General features: G+C 45.6%; 1 non-coding gene across 1 annotated transcript; it reads right to left on the reverse strand.

Annotated features, from left to right (window-relative positions):
- Nucleotides 1–2,061: 2,061 nt before the first annotated feature.
- trnas-gcu (transfer RNA serine (anticodon GCU)) lies at nt 2,062–2,143 on the reverse strand. Its single transcript has one exon. It is a non-coding gene; the product is annotated as a tRNA-Ser (tRNA).
- Between the last annotated feature and the right edge of the window lie 8,151 nt (nt 2,144–10,294).

The raw sequence follows: 10,294 nt of genomic DNA on the forward strand, positions 1-10,294 counted from the left end.
ATGTTTCCTCTCGTGGTGGAATCTAGAACGAGGGGACATAGTTTCAGATTTAGGGGTTTTTCATTTAAGAAGGAATTTCTTCTCTCAGAGGGTCATTAATCTTTGGAATTCTTTACCGCAGAGAGCAGTCATTGAATGTCTTCAAGATTTTTATCTACAAGAGAGCCAAGGGTTATGTGGGCAGGCAAGAAAGTGGGGTTGAGGTCATGATCAGGTCAGCCATGATCCTATTGAATGGCGGAGCAAGCTCGAGGGGCCAAATGGCCTACTCCTGCCTACTAGTTCTTCTGATCTTATGTTCGTATGATCTCATTGCAGCTTGGTCCAAACAGAGACGAAAGAGTGGAATTCCAGAGGAGAGGTGAGTGTGATTGCCCTTGAGTGAGTGTGGCATCAAGGATCCCCAGCAAAATTGAAGTCAATGGGAATCAGGGGGTAAACTCTCCACTTGTTGAAGTCTTACCTCGCACAAAGCAAGATGTTGTGGTTAGTGGAGGCCAATCATCTCAGCCCAGGACATTGCCTCAGGAGTTTCTCAGGGTAGTGTCCTAGACACAAACATCCCAGCTGTTTCATTGACGACTTTCTCTTCAACATAAGTCAGAAGTGGGAATGTTAGATGATGATTCACAACTCTTCAGTCTGTGCCTGCAAGCAGCAAGACCTGAACAACATTCAGGCTTGAACTGATAAGTGACAAGCAACCTTCTGGCCACACAAGTGCCAAGCAGTGAACATCTCCAATGAGAGAGAAAAAAAATCTACCTTTTGATATTCAGAAGCATTATCATCGTTAAATCCCCCACCATCAACATCTTGACCAGAAACGTAACTAGACCAGTCACATCTATGCTGTGGCTATAAGCGCAGGTCAGAGATTACGAATTCTGCAGCAAGTATCTCACCTCCTGACACCCCAAATCCTGTCCACCATCTACAAGGCACAAGTCAGGAGTGTGATGGAATACATCCCACTCAACAACACTCAAGAAGCTCAACACCATCCAGGACAAAGCAGCGCACTTGATCGGCACCTAACCCACCACCTTAAACATTCAATCCCCCCACAACCAGTACACAGTGGCTGCAGTGTGTACCATTTCCATATGCACTGCAGCAACTCGCCAAATATCCTTCAACAGCACCTTCCAAACTCGTGACCACTACTACCTCGAAGGACAAGGGCAGCAGATGCATGGGAACTCACTACCTGCAGGTTCCCCTCCAAGACACTCACCATCCTGACTTGGAACGATATCGCCATTCCTTCACTGTTGTTGGGTCACAATCCTGGAACTCCCTCCCCAATAGCACTGTGGGTGTTCCTGCACCATATGGACTGCATCAGTTCAAGAAGGCAGCTCTCCACCACCTTCTCAACGGCAATAGGAATGGGTAATAAATGTTCGCCTTATCAGCGATACTCACACCCAAGAATGAATAAAAACCAAATCACTCTCCACAGATTCCCCCACAATCTGGGCTTGGACATTTACTTCAGGACCACAGAGCTTTATATCACTGCAACATGAGTTCCAATCTTCATATTCTGTTCACTTTTCACATTATTTTCTACCAGTCCACTAGCTTTTATTAATTCAGTATTCGGGTCTCTGCTCCTCCGCCGTTTCTAACATCTCACCTCTTACAAAAAAACACTCTGATCGATCGTAGGTAGTAGATGACCCCTCATTTTAAACTCCATCTGCCAAAGCATTGCTCACTCACTTAATCTATCAAGAAGATTTGAAAATAAATTTCTTGCCAAAGGATAATTTTCTGCATCTGCTCCCTCGCCATTTGCTTTTCCCATTTGTCTTTCACTTGGTGCAAATCGAGAGAAAGTAAAGATGGAAGGAAGGAGGGGAGGAAAAATCCTGCTCTGTTTCGTGATCCCTATTTGATCTTCATTCCAGTGCAGTTTGGGTGAAGAATTCCAATTGTCTGTCTCAATTTTAATAAAGTATAACCAATTCTGGAATCACTGTCTGGAAATTGACAAGAACAGGTTTCGAGGCTGACTTTAAACATCAACAATACACTAAACAGTTCATAAACTAGCGACAAGGATGGGATTCGAACCCACGTGTGCAGAGAACAATGGATTAGCAGTCCATCGCCTTAACCTCTCGGCCACCTTGTCAGTTGCAGAAGCACAGCTGTCACATTCAGCACAGTTTCTGGCTGTGCAGCCAGTTGTGCAATGATGGAAATATATCTTCTGCAAGGAAATGAAGTTGGGAATGGAGCGGTGTGAAACATTTCCAGACCATGTCCAACACGTTTCTACTCGGTGTGAAAACCCACCACGGAAAGACTGGAACATACAATCATTTCAACACATCATGATTAACATCACTCAGACACCTGAACCATTAGGTCACTGACGAAGTCATGATGACCGAATTACTCATGAAATGACAACTGAACCAACTGACTGGAAGAATTGCTTAAACTCCACATGATCAGTGATGCACAGCCTCAGGCCGACTTGTCGGGTGGTGTAAACAGATATCACTGCTTCTGATCTTCACCAGAACAGAGAGTGAGATGTAACATTGATCATCAAACAGACTGTGAAAGCATACAACAGAATAAAACACATGGAGAGACACTGTGGAATAACAAATAGATTTGTTTGGAATGTTGAAATTTTGATTGGAATGGATAAAACACCAGAAACAGCAGATTAAAGTGGGATTCTCATCATTATATTGATCTGGGACAGAAAAGAGAAACTGATGGAAAGAAGAGAAGAAGGAAGAAAAGAAAGGATGGAACTGTTCAATCTTTTCAGTTTTTCACTCGCCCATCAAAGCTGATAAAAAAAAGTTGCAAATAACAGAGAATTTCACCAAAAAGGGAGATTAAATGTTGCTGAAACCTTGGATCGAAGGATACTCCAACAGATCACCTGTTTAACTGTCTCCTCACTCGGGGATTTCAATCAGTCAGCAATATTATTCTCTACTTTTTTTGTTAATTGGTCCCAGAACTGTCACTTGGAATTAATATCTGTGTTCCGACTCCTGAATAATAAAATTGTGAGTTTCTCGATATTTTCTGGACACAGTTCCTGCTGAAAGAACTAAGAACTCTTTTCTAATTTACACAATACTCGATACACACTCATCAAGCCTGCTAAGCTAGCATCCTTGGTGCTGCTCTCTCTTCTCCCAAACTTCATCTCATGTGACTGTTACATCATCACTCTGACACTGGGAGGGGTTGATCCCACTATCTTCAGCATTAACCCTTTACATCCATGTACCACACTGTCTGTCCAAAGAAAATGGGTGGAGGGAACTTCCTTCATTTATCAAAACACCAACAGCAGCACAGTGGCACAATGGTTAGCACAGCAGCCTCACAGCTCCAGCGACCAGGATTCAGTTTTGGGTACTGCCTGTGTGGAGTTTGCAAGTTCTCCCTGTGTCTGTGTGGGTTTCCGCCGGGTGCTCTGGTTTCCTCCCACCTCCAAAAGACTTGCAGGTTGGTAGGTAAATTGGCCATTGTAAATTGTCCCCAGTGTAGGTACGTGGTTGGAGAATGGTGGGGATGTGGTAGGGAATATGGGATTAATGTAGGATTAGTATAAATGGGTGGTTGCTGGTTGGCACAGACTCGGTGGGCCGAAGGGCCTGTTTCAGTGCTGTATCTCTAAATAAGAAAAGTAAAATAAAAGCTACCAGTCGTAAATCAACTCAAACCCATCAGAAAGATAGAGGGGACTGTCAGAGAACTTCCTGCATCCAGTCCTGACCCTGTCACACTCAGCAGCTTCTCACCCAGACCCCACTCTCATCAACACTGAACATTGTTACCAAGACCCTTCAAATACTGTTTATAAAAGGTAGAAAAATTCAAACTTCATCACAGCTCGATTGAATAGAACAAAGTTTAATATCTTCTCGTCGTCAGTCGGTAACCACATGAGACAGTCCTTAAATCAGTAGCATAAATTATCAGCTGTAAGAATGTTTGTCATTGGGTTGAATCATTTCTGTGTGAGGAATGTTCCAGCATCATAAACCAGGGGAACGTGTTGACTGAGCTGTGTCTTCATCTCTTCTGGACAGTTCACCCTTCATTCTGCTCTGATTCACTTTCCCAAAGCGAATCTACAGATTCTCAAATCCAGAGACTGGGTTTTCTTATTTTGTTCCTTTTGATTTTTCTTGCTCCTGAATGATAACATATTCCAACCTCGGATCAACCTTGCCCTGTGTCCCAGTCTAATAGCGACTAATAACGGCACCAACATTCTGAAACATACAACACGGTCACATTCTGCTTCAGTGAGATTAATGCTGAGGCAGTTTCCGTGTCGAATGCGATTGTGAACAAATTTCTCTCAAGGAAATTGTGAGTGATCGAGTATTTGCACTGAATTTCTGTGCAAGAAGGGACAGTTTCAAACAGCCATTCCCAAATCACTTCCTTCGCAAAGACAAAGACTGTGCTGTCTTAACGTGTGAATCAACTTCACAAACAAATTTGAACTCGAAGTTCAGGAGAAGACAGAGATGTGAATGATGGACAGTGTAATCTTTAAATTATAATTTTCCGTTTCTTCGTTGAAGTGAGGCTCAACCCTAAGCCACTGGAGATCGCGGAAAGCTACAAACTTGGATCCAGAAATCAGAAAAGTAGTGAAACAGTTGGTGAGTACATTGTGACACTGAAGAATTTATCACCACATTGCAACTTTGGCACATTCTTAGACCGTACATTATGAGACAGATTTGTGCTTATATTGGTGGATGAGGAAAGATACTAAACACACAAAATCCCAATTTGAGCTAGTGTGTAAGATTGCTCTTTCCACAGAGATAGCATCAAAGAATGCTCGTGAATTGCGTCCTATGCCAGTGACAGTAACACACTTCAGAGGAACTTAATCACACTGGTAAAATGGGCTTTCACACAACAGATAAAATTTTACACAGAAAATTGTGAAGTGATACAGTTTGCGAGGAAGAATGAGACAATGGACACCAATCTTTTTTGATCAAGGTTTGAAAAGGTTGCTAAGAGCAAACAGGACACTTGGCTTTATGAATAGAGGCATAGAGTAAAAGCAAATAAGTTATGCTAAACCTTTATAAAACACTGGGGCTGAATGACCTACTTCTGCACCTCCACGGAAAGCTTCCACTCCAGGCTCAGACACCCTCTTCAGGATCACTCTCCATACATCCTGCCATTCCACGCACGGATATCTCCCTCAGGATCAGATCACAGCTCCACAGTCCTGCCACATCCAGTCGTGAATGGTGGTGGATAATCAAATAACTAACAAGATGAGGAGGCTCCAAAAACATTCACATCCTCAATGATGGTGGTGCTGAGCACGTCAGTGCAAAAGATGAAGCTGAAGCATTTGCAACCATCTTCAGTCAGAAATATTAAGTGGATTTGATCTGTGCTAATTTCAGCTCCTCATGCTCGCTGGTGCCTTGGTTCTCTTGTGCTAATTTCAGAGTAAATCATGCAGCTTGACAATTGGAGCCAAAGAAAAAGACACAGGAGAGGTTGAAAGTGCCAAAACCTGGGATTGAATCAAGAACTGTTTAACTGTTAGTACAGCACGAACTCAACAAAGCTATTTCAACAACACACTAAAGCCACCATTCTGTCACTGCTTTGGAAGACAATATATACATTAAAGTGTTTGTAAAAAGTTACAGAACACAACATGTGAGTAATATTCCCCATTGTTTTCTCAGTACTGATGGATTGTGAAGTGGGACACAGCCAGAAGTCCCACTTTGCCACACTGACCCTGAGCTGTGAGTGAAATGAGATAAAGTTCAATCTTTAGCAGCGAGATTCTGGAGAGAGGTAAGAGTCCTGAATGAAGGAAAGACTTTCTGACACAATAAAAGCAAAATACTGCAGATGCTGGAAATCTGAAATAAAAACAAAAAGTGCTGGAAATACTCAATAGCTCTGGCAGCACCTGTGGAGAGAGAAACAAAGTTAACGTTTCTGGTCTGTGACCTTTCATCAGAACTGACACAGGTTAGAAAAGAATTAGGTTTTAAACAAGTGAAGGGGAGGGGCATGTGGGAGAGAACAAAAGGGAAGGTGTTTGATAGAGCAGAGGGCTGGAGAGATTAAATAACAAAGCTGTCCTGGGATAAAGGCAAAGAGTGTGTTAATGCTTGTGGTTGCCTGACACCAGTCATGCTCTGATGTTATTGAACACAATGTTCAATCCACAAGGCTGTAGGGTGCCGAATCAGAAGGTCGGGTGCTGCTCCTCGAGCTTGGGTTGATTTTCACTGGAACACTGGAGCAGGCCAAAGACAGAAATGTTGACATGAGAGCAGGGGGGAGTGTTGAAATGGCAAGCAACCAGAAGCTCAGGGTCATGATTTCGGCCTGAGCAGAGGTGTTCCACCTAATCTGCATTTGGTCTCCCCAGTTTAGAGGAGACCACATTGTGAGCAGTGAATCCAGTATACATAATTGAAAGAAGTACAAGTAAATCGCTGCTTCACCTAAAAGGAGTGTTTGGGGCTTTGGATAATGAGCAGAGAGGAGGGAAAAGGGCAGGTATTATAACTCCTGCGATTGCATGGGAAGGTGCCTTTGGAAAGGGGATGAGGTATCAGGGGTAATGGAGGAGTGGACCAGGGTGTCGCGGAGGGAACAATCCCTTCAGAATGTTGACAGGGGAGGGGAGGATGCGTTTGGTGGTGGCATCACGCTGGAGGTGGTGGAAATGGTGGAGGATGATCCTTTGGATGTGGAGGCAGTGGGGTGGTAAGTGAGGACAAGGGGAACCCTGTCGCAGTTCTGGGAGGGAGGGGAAGGGGGAAGGCAGAGGTTGAGAGTCCTGTCAACCACACTGGGAGGGGGTGGGGGCGGAGTAGTCAATTATATCTGAGGGAAGAAATGAACAGAACTGGCAGCTCAAAACTGGACATCCATGAGGCACTGTGGGCCATCAGCAGCAGCAGAATTGTATTTAAACACAATATGTTACCTCATGGCCTGACATATCCCTGACTCTGCCATTACCATCAAGCCAAGGGAGCAATGGTGCTTCAATGAAGTGTGCAGGAGGGCATGTCAGGAGCAGCACCAAGCAGACCTAAAAATGATTGAAGCTACAACACAGGATTACTTGCATGTCATATAGCGGAAGCAGCATGCAATAGACAGAGCTGAGTGATCTCACAACCAACAGATCAGATCAAAGCTCTGCAGTCCTGCCACATCCAGTCCTGAATGGTGGTGGATAATTAAACAATTAACAGGAGGACGAGGCTCCACAAATATCCCCATCCTTAATGACAGGGGAGACCAGTATATCAGTGCAAAATACAAGGTTGAATCATTTGCAAACATCTTCAGCCAGAAGTGCCAAGTAGATGATCCATCTCGGCCTCCTCCTGAGATCCCCAGCATCACAGGTGCCAACCTTCAGCTAAATCCACTTCACTCCACATGATATCAAGAAATGGCTGAAGGCTCTGGATACTGAAAACATCCTGGCTGCAGTGCTGAAGACTTGTGCTCCAGAACTAGCCACGCCGCCTGCCAAGCTACACCACTGGCATCTACCCGGCAATGTGGAAAATTGCCCAGGTATGTCCTGTACACAAAAAGCAGGACAAATCCAACCCGGTCAATTACTGCCCCGTCAGCCTCCTCTTGATCATCAGTAAAGTGATGGAAGGTGTCGTTGACAGTGCGATCAAGCAGCACTTACACAGCAATAACCTGCTCACCGATGCTCATTTTGGTTTCCGCCAAGGCCACTCGGTTCCTGACCTCATTATGGCCTTGGTTCAAATATGGACAGAAGAGCTGAATTCAGGAGGTGAGGTGAGGTGACAGTGACTGCTCTTGCCAAGGGCATCAAGGAGCCCTTGCAAAATTGAAGTAAATGGCAATCAAGGAGAAAAACCTCCACTGGTTGGAGGCATACCTCTCGCAAAGGAATATGGTGCTGGTTGTTGGTGGCCAATCATCTCAGTACCAGACATCGCTCAGGAGTTCCTCAGGGTAGTGTCCTAGGCCCCAACCGTCTTCAGTTGCTTCATCAATAAACTTCCTTCCATCATAAGGTCAGAAGTGGAAATGTTCACTGATGATTGCAAAATGTTCAGTTGCATTAGTAACTCCTCAGATACTGAAGCAGTCCGTGTCCAAATGTAGAGAGACCTGGGCAAGATTGGGCTTGGACTGATAAGTGGCAAGTAACATGCACGCCACAAAAATGCCAGGCAATGACCATTGCCAACAAGAGTGAATCTAACCATCTCCCCTTGACAGTCAATGACATTACCATTGCTGAATCCTTCACAATCAACATCCGGGGGGTTACCAATGAGCAGAAACTGAATTGGATCAGTCATATAAATACCGTAGCTACAAGAGCAGGTCAGAAGCTGGGAATTCTGCTGCAAGGAACTCACCTCCTGTCCACCATCTACAAGGCACAAGTCAGGAGTGTGATGTAATACTCCCCACTTGCCTGGATGAGTGGAGCTCCAACAACACCAAAGAAACTCAACACCATCCAGGACAAAGCAGATCGCTTGATCAGCACTCCATCGACTACTTTAAATATTCACTTCCTGCACCACCAGTGAACAGTGGCGGCAGTGTGTACCATCTACAAGATGCACTGCAGCAACTCACCAAGCCTCCTTCGACAGCACCTTCCAAACCCCCAACCTCGACCACCTAGAAGGATATTGGATGAATGGGAACACCACCATCTGCAAGCTCCCCTCCAAGTTACACACTGTCCTGACTGGGAACTATATCACCATTCCTTCACTGTCACTGGATCAAAATCTTGGAACTCCCTTCCTAACAGCACTGTGGGTTTACGTACAACACATGGACTGCAGCAGCTCCAAAAAGGCAGCTCACCACCACCTTCTCAAGGGCACTTAAGGATGGACAATGAAGGCTGCGTTTGCTGACAACGCAACCACTAGGTGGCACAACTCGCTTTCTCCCCCTGCTTTGCACCGGCCGATTCCACCCTCCACAGTCGCTCGCTCCAGACCTCACTGCTCCCCCCCCCCCCGCTACTTCCCTGGCCGATTGTCTCCCGATCATGTCACCCCATTCTCCAGTCGTTCGCTCACTCCCCACCCCCCTCCCCTCCAGCCGCTAGCTCTAGGCTGCGCTGCTTCCCTTCTCTCGGCCACTTGCTCCCACGTTTGTCCAGTCTCCACGCGCCGCCCGAAGAAGCAAGGTGGGCTGCAAAGTGTGACGTAGGAGTGAGTAGTGAGTGGCCTAGAGGAGGGAAGTGGCACGGCCTAGAGCTAGCGGCTGGAGCGGGGGTTGGGGGCAGAGAGCAAGCGGCCATAGAGCTGGATGACGCGAGTGGGGAACAATTGTCCAGGGGAGCATCGAGGTGTAGAGCGAGCAGCTGAGGGGAGGAAGCGTCGAGGCCTGGAGCGAGTTGCCGAGGGGGGAGAGCTCCAGCCTCAAAGTCTCCTATTCAGCCGCTTCCTCCAGCTGAGTGAGGGGCTGGATACCCGATGATGCTTTCGCGCCCGTGTGCGAAGATGGACCAGGCGCGGATATGCGATGATGTTGGCGCTGCGCAATGACATCATCCTAGGCATGTGCCACTTAATCCTGGCAAGATGTAGCTGTGCCGATGCACAGCTTGGCACAGTCCGATAATGTCAGCGGGCCGCTGCGTTGACAGGAATCACATTGTATCAGCAGTGCCCACATCCCATGAAAGAATAAAAAAGAGATTTGCCACAATGGTAGCAGGGTGAGGGATTTCAGTTATGTGGAGAGATTGGAGAAGCTGGGGTTGTTCTCCTTGCAGCAGAGAAAATTCAGAAGAGATTTGACACATTTGTTCAAAATCATGAAGTTCTTCAATAGTTTAAATAAGGAGAAACTGTTTCCAGTGGTAAAAGGGTCAGTAAGCAGAGGACACAGATATCAGGTGATTGGCAGAAGAACCATTTTTTACACAGCAATGTGTTGTGATAAAGAAAGAAAAGACTTGCATTTATATAGCACCTTTCAAGACCACTGGACATATCAAAGCACTTTGTAGACAATGAAATACTTTTGAAGTGCAATCACTGTTGTAATGTCAGAAATGCAGCAGCTAATACCCACAAACAGCAATGTGATAATGACCAACTGATCTGAATGAGAGGCAAATATTGATCACAACACCAGGGAGAATTGCTCTTCACTTGTTTGAAATTGCAGCATGGGATCTTTTACATTCACCCAAACATGCAGACCAGGTCTTGGATTAACATCACACCTGAAAGGCAGCACCTTCAAC

This window comes from Heterodontus francisci, unplaced genomic scaffold, assembly GCF_036365525.1.
Source record: "Heterodontus francisci isolate sHetFra1 unplaced genomic scaffold, sHetFra1.hap1 HAP1_SCAFFOLD_59, whole genome shotgun sequence".
NCBI lineage: Eukaryota > Metazoa > Chordata > Chondrichthyes > Heterodontiformes > Heterodontidae > Heterodontus > Heterodontus francisci.